The 5,000-nt window shown below is 46.0% G+C and overlaps 5 non-coding genes and 15 pseudogenes across 5 annotated transcripts; all 20 read left to right on the top strand.

Annotated features, from left to right (window-relative positions):
- The first annotated feature begins 74 nt into the window (after positions 1-74).
- Positions 75-193, top strand: LOC142122928 (5S ribosomal RNA). The gene has a single exon (XR_012684311.1). It is a non-coding gene; the product is annotated as a 5S ribosomal RNA (ribosomal RNA).
- Positions 194-274: 81 nt separating this feature from the next.
- On the top strand, positions 275-393 carry LOC142122826 (5S ribosomal RNA; annotated as a pseudogene).
- Positions 394-466: 73 nt separating this feature from the next.
- On the top strand, positions 467-585 carry LOC142122725 (5S ribosomal RNA). The gene has a single exon (XR_012684275.1). It is a non-coding gene; the product is annotated as a 5S ribosomal RNA (ribosomal RNA).
- An 81-nt stretch (positions 586-666) lies between these two features.
- On the top strand, positions 667-785 carry LOC142122889 (5S ribosomal RNA; annotated as a pseudogene).
- A 272-nt stretch (positions 786-1,057) lies between these two features.
- LOC142122927 (5S ribosomal RNA) lies at positions 1,058-1,176 on the top strand. The gene has a single exon (XR_012684310.1). It is a non-coding gene; the product is annotated as a 5S ribosomal RNA (ribosomal RNA).
- A 277-nt stretch (positions 1,177-1,453) lies between these two features.
- LOC142122842 (5S ribosomal RNA) lies at positions 1,454-1,571 on the top strand (annotated as a pseudogene).
- An 81-nt stretch (positions 1,572-1,652) lies between these two features.
- LOC142122934 (5S ribosomal RNA) lies at positions 1,653-1,771 on the top strand. Its single transcript, XR_012684317.1, has one exon. It is a non-coding gene; the product is annotated as a 5S ribosomal RNA (ribosomal RNA).
- A 70-nt stretch (positions 1,772-1,841) lies between these two features.
- Positions 1,842-1,960, top strand: LOC142122858 (5S ribosomal RNA; annotated as a pseudogene).
- An 82-nt stretch (positions 1,961-2,042) lies between these two features.
- On the top strand, positions 2,043-2,160 carry LOC142122900 (5S ribosomal RNA; annotated as a pseudogene).
- A 282-nt stretch (positions 2,161-2,442) lies between these two features.
- LOC142122866 (5S ribosomal RNA) lies at positions 2,443-2,561 on the top strand (annotated as a pseudogene).
- An 81-nt stretch (positions 2,562-2,642) lies between these two features.
- On the top strand, positions 2,643-2,761 carry LOC142122873 (5S ribosomal RNA; annotated as a pseudogene).
- Positions 2,762-2,842: 81 nt separating this feature from the next.
- LOC142122862 (5S ribosomal RNA) lies at positions 2,843-2,961 on the top strand (annotated as a pseudogene).
- Positions 2,962-3,040: 79 nt separating this feature from the next.
- On the top strand, positions 3,041-3,159 carry LOC142122891 (5S ribosomal RNA; annotated as a pseudogene).
- Positions 3,160-3,399: 240 nt separating this feature from the next.
- LOC142122754 (5S ribosomal RNA) lies at positions 3,400-3,518 on the top strand (annotated as a pseudogene).
- Positions 3,519-3,598: 80 nt separating this feature from the next.
- Positions 3,599-3,718, top strand: LOC142122884 (5S ribosomal RNA; annotated as a pseudogene).
- Positions 3,719-3,990: 272 nt separating this feature from the next.
- LOC142122737 (5S ribosomal RNA) lies at positions 3,991-4,109 on the top strand (annotated as a pseudogene).
- Positions 4,110-4,189: 80 nt separating this feature from the next.
- Positions 4,190-4,308, top strand: LOC142122762 (5S ribosomal RNA; annotated as a pseudogene).
- Positions 4,309-4,382: 74 nt separating this feature from the next.
- LOC142122839 (5S ribosomal RNA) lies at positions 4,383-4,501 on the top strand. The gene has a single exon (XR_012684296.1). It is a non-coding gene; the product is annotated as a 5S ribosomal RNA (ribosomal RNA).
- An 81-nt stretch (positions 4,502-4,582) lies between these two features.
- LOC142122807 (5S ribosomal RNA) lies at positions 4,583-4,701 on the top strand (annotated as a pseudogene).
- Positions 4,702-4,781: 80 nt separating this feature from the next.
- Positions 4,782-4,900, top strand: LOC142122868 (5S ribosomal RNA; annotated as a pseudogene).
- The last annotated feature ends 100 nt before the right edge of the window (positions 4,901-5,000 follow it).

Genomic DNA, 5,000 nt, shown 5'->3' with positions numbered 1-5,000 from the left:
TTTTCTCTCTGTTCCGACTTCCTTCAATGCTGGTTTTGAGATGTATAAGAGATGTAGGTCAATAGTAAATCAATACCTACAGCCACACCACCCTGAACAAGCCCAATCTCGTCTGATCTTGGAAGCTAAGCAGGGCTGGGCCTGGTTAGTACTTGGATGGGAGACCACCTGGAAATACCAGGTGCTGTAGGCTTTTTTTTTTCTCTCTTGTTCCGGCCTCCTTCAATGCTGGTTTTGAGATGTATAAGAGACGTAGGTCAATAGGAAACCCAATACCTACAGCCACACCACCCTGAACAAGCCCAATCTCGTCTGATCTTGGAAGCTAAGCAGAGCCAGGCCTGGTTAGTAGTTGGATGGGAGACCACCTGGAAATACCAGGTGCTGTAGGCTCTTTTCTCTTGTTCCGGCTTCCTTCAATGCTGTTTCTAGATGTATAAGAGATGTAGGTCAATAGGAAAACAATACCTACAGCCACACCACCCTGAACAAGCCCAATCTTGTTTGATCTTGGAAGCTAAGCAGGGCTGGGCCTGGTTAGTACTTGGATGGGAGACCACCTGTGAATACCAGGTGCTGTAGGCCTTTTTTTCTTCTCTCTCTGTTCCGGCTTCTTCAATGCTGGTTTCTAGATGTATAAGAGATGTAGGTCAATAGGAAAACAATACCTACAGCCACACCACCCTGAACAAACCCAATCTCGTCTGATCTTGGAAGCTAAGCAGCAACGTGCCTGGTTAGTACTTGGATGGGAGACCACCTGGAAATACCAGGTCCTGTAGGCTTTTTTTTTTTCTCTCTTGTTCCGGCTTCCTTCAATGCTGGTTTTTAGATGTATAAGAGATGTAGGTCAATAGGAAACCAATACCTACAGCCACACCACCCTGAACAAGCCTGATCTTGGAAGCTAAGCAGAGCCGGGCCTGGTTAGTACTTGGATGCAAGACCACCTGGGGATACCAGGTGCTGTAGGCCCTTTTTTTTTTCTCTCTTGTTCCGACTTCCTTCAATGCTGGTTTTGAGATGTATAAGAGATGTAGGTCAATAGTAAATCAAGACCTACAGCCACACCACCCTGAACAAGCCCAATCTCGTCTGATCTTGGAAGCTAAGCAGGGCTGGGCCTGGTTAGTACTTGGATGGGAGACCACCTGGAAATACCAGGTGCTGTAGGCTTTTTTTTTTCTCTCTTGTTCGGCCTCCTTCAATGCTGGTTTTGAGATGTATAGAGAGACGTAGGTCAATAGGAAACCAATACCTACAAGCCACACCACCCTGAACAAAGCCCAATCTCGTCTGATCTTGGAAGCTAAGCAGAGCCAGGCCTGGTTAGTAGTTGGATGGGAGACACCTGGAAATACCAGGTGCTGTAGGCTCTTTTCTCCTCTGTTCCGGCTTCCTTCAATGCTGGTTTCTAGATGGTATAAGAGATGTAGGTCAATAGGAAAACAATACCTACAGCCACACCACCCTGAACAAGCCCAATCTTGTTTGATCTTGGAAGCTAAGCAGGCTGGGCCTGGTTAGTACTTGGATGGGAGACCACCTGTGAATACCAGGTGCTGTAGGCCTTTTTTTCTCTCTCTTTGTTCCGGCTTCCTTCAATGCTGGTTTCTAGATGTATAAGAGATGTAGGTCAATAGGAAAACAATACCTACAGCCACACCACCCTGAACAAACCCAATCTCGTCTGATCTTGGAAGCTAAGCAGGGCCGGGCCTGGTTAGTACTTTGATGGGAGACCACCTGGGAATACCAGATGCTGTAGGCCTTTTTTTTTTCTCTCTTGTTCCGGCTTCCTTCAATGCTGGTTTTGAGATGTAGGTCAATAGGAAACCAATACCTACAGCCACACCACCCTGAACAAGCCCAATCTTGTCTGATCTTGGAAGCGAAGCAGGGCTGGGCCTGGTTAGTACTTGGATGGGAGACCACCTGGCAATACCAGCTGCTGTAGGCCTTTTTTTTTTATCTCTCTTGTTCCGGCTTCCTTCAATGCTGGTTTTGAGATTATAAGAGATGTAGGTCAATAGGAAACCAATACCTACAGCTACACATCTCTGAACAAGCCCAATCTCGTTTGGTCTTGGAAGCTAAGCAGTGCCAGACCTGGTTAGTACTTTGATGGGAGACCACCTGGAATACCAGGTGCTGTAGGCCTTTTTTTTTTCTCTCTTGTTCCGGCTTCCTTCAATGCTGGTTTTAAGATGTATAAGAGATGTAGGTCAATAGGAAACCAATACCTACAACCACTCCACCTTGAACAAGCACAATCTCGTCTGATCTTGAAAAATAAGCAGCGCCGGGCCTAGTTAGTACTTGAATGGGAGACCCACCTAGGAATACCAGGTGCTGTAGGCCATTTTTTTTCCTCTCTTGTTCCGGCTTCCTTCAATGCTTATTTTGAGATGTATAAGTGATGTAGGTCATTAGGAAAACAATACCTACAGCCACACCACCCTGAATAAACCCAATCTCATCTGATCTTGGAAGCTAAGCAGGGCTTTGCCTGGTTAGTTTTTGGATAGGAGACCACCTGGGAATACCAGGTGCTGTAGGCCTTTTTTTTTTCTCTCTTGTTCTGGCTTCCTTCAATGCTGGTTTTGAAATGTATAAGAGATGTAGTTCATTAGGAAACCAATACCTACAACCACTCCACTTTGAACAAGCACAATCTCGTCTGATCTTGGAAGCTAAGCAGTGCCAGGCCTGGTTAGTACTTGGATGGGAGACCACCTGGGAATACCAGGTGCTGTAGGCCTTTTTTTTTTCTCTCTTGTTCTGGCTTCCTTCAATGCTGGTTTTGAGATGTATAAGAGATGTAGTTCATTACGAACCCAATAACTACAGTCACACCACCCTGAATAAACCCAATCTCATCTGATCTTGGAAGCTAAGCAGGGCTTGGCCTGGTTAGTATTTGGATAGGAGACCACCTGGGAATACAAGGTGCTGTAGGCCTTTTTTTTTCTCTCTTGTTCCGGCTTCCTTCAATGCTGGTTTTGAGATTATAAGAGATGTAGGTCAATAGGGAACCAATACTTACAGCCACACATCTCTGAACAAGCCCAATCTCGTCTGATTTTGGAAGCTAAGCAGGGCCAGGCCTGGTTAGTACTTGGATGGGAGACCACATGGAAATACCAGATGCTGTAGGCTTTTTTTTTTCTCTCTTGTTCCGGCCTCCTTCAATGCTGGTTTTGAGATGTATAAGAGATGTAGGTCAATAGGAAACCAATACCTACAGCCACACCACCCCTGAACAAGCCCAATCTCGTCTGATCTTGAAAGCTAAGCAGGTCCGGGCCTGGTTAGTACTTTTTTTTTTCTCTCTTGTTCCGGCCTCCTTCAATGCTGGTTTTGAGATGTATAAGGGATGTAGGTCAATAGAAAAACAATACCTACAGCCACACCACCCTGAACAAGCCCAATCTCGTCTGATCTTGGAAGCTAAGCAGGGACAGGCCTGGTTAGTACTTGGATGGGAGACTACCTGGGAATACCAGGTGCTGTAGGCCTTTTTTTTTTCTCTCTTGTTCCGGCTTCCTTCAATGCTGGTTTTGAGATTATAAGAGATGTAGGTCAATAGGAAACCAAAACCTACAGCTACACATCTCTAAACAAGCCCAATCTCGTTTGATCTTGGAAGCTAAGCAGGGCCAGGCCTGGTTAGTACTTGGAATGGGAGACCACCTGGGAATACCAGGTGCTGTAGGCTTTTTTTTTTCTCTCTTGTTCCGGCTTCCTTCAATGCTGGTTTTTAGATGTATAAGAGATGTAGGTCAATAGGAAACCAATACCTACAGCCACACCACCCTGAACAAGCCTGATCTTGGAAGCTAAGCAGAGCCGGGCCTGGTTAGTACTTGGATGCAAGACCACCTGGGGATACCAGGTGCTGTAGGCCCTTTTTTTTTTTCTCTCTTGTTCCGACTTCCTTCAATGCTGGTTTTGAGATGTATAAGAGATGTAGGTCAATAGTAAATCAATACCTACAGCCACACCACCCTGAACAAGCCCAATCTCGTCTGATCTTGGAAGCTAAGCAGGGCTGGGCCTGGTTAGTACTTGGATGGGAGACCACCTGGAAATACCAGGTGCTGCAGGCTTTTTTTTTTCTCTCTTGTTCCGGCCTCCTTCAATGCTGGTTTTGAGATGTATAAGAGATGTAGGTCAATAGGAAACCAATACCTACAGCCACACCACCCTGAACAAGCCCAATCTCGTCTGATCTTGGAAGCTAAGCAGAGCCAGGCCTGGTTAGTACTTGGATGGGAGACCACCTGGGAATACCAGGTGCTGTAGGCTCTTTTCTCTTGTTCCGGCTTCCTTCAATGCTGGTTTCTAGATGTATAAGAGATGTAGGTCAATAGGGAAACAATACCTACAGCCACACCACCCTGAACAAGCCCAATCTCGTCTGATCTTGGAAGCTAAGCAGGGCTGGGCCTGGTTAGTACTTGGATGGGAGACCACCTGTGAATACCAGGTGCTGTAGGCCTTTTTTTCTTCTCTCTTGTTCCGGCTTCCTTCAATGCTGGTTTCTAGATGTATAAGAGATGTAGGTCAATAGGAAAACAATACCTACAGCCACACCACCCTGAACAAACCCAATCTCGTCTGATCTTGGAAGCTAAGCAGCAATGTGCCTGGTTAGTACTTGGATGGGAGACCACCTGGGAATACCAGGTGCTGTAGGCCTTTTTTTTTTCTCTCTTGTGCCGGCTTCCTTTAATGCTGGTTTTGAGATAATAAGAGATGTAGGTCAATAGGAAACAAAAACCTACAGCTACACATCTCTAAACAAGCCCAATCTCGTCTGATCTTGGAAACTAAGCAGGGCCAGGCCTGGTTAGTATTTGGATGGGAGACCACCTGGGAATACCAGGTGCTGTAGGCTTTTTTTTTTTCTCTCTTGTTCCGGCTTCCTTCAATGCTGGTTTTTAGATGTATAAGAGATGTAGGTCAATAGGAAACCAATACATACAGCCACACCACCC

The sequence above is a fragment of the Mixophyes fleayi genome, unplaced genomic scaffold (genome assembly GCF_038048845.1).
Source record: "Mixophyes fleayi isolate aMixFle1 unplaced genomic scaffold, aMixFle1.hap1 Scaffold_2298, whole genome shotgun sequence".
Taxonomy (NCBI): Eukaryota; Metazoa; Chordata; class Amphibia; order Anura; family Limnodynastidae; genus Mixophyes; species Mixophyes fleayi.
Note: the sequence above shows the minus strand (reverse complement) of the source record. Positions and strands in the feature narration are given on the sequence as shown.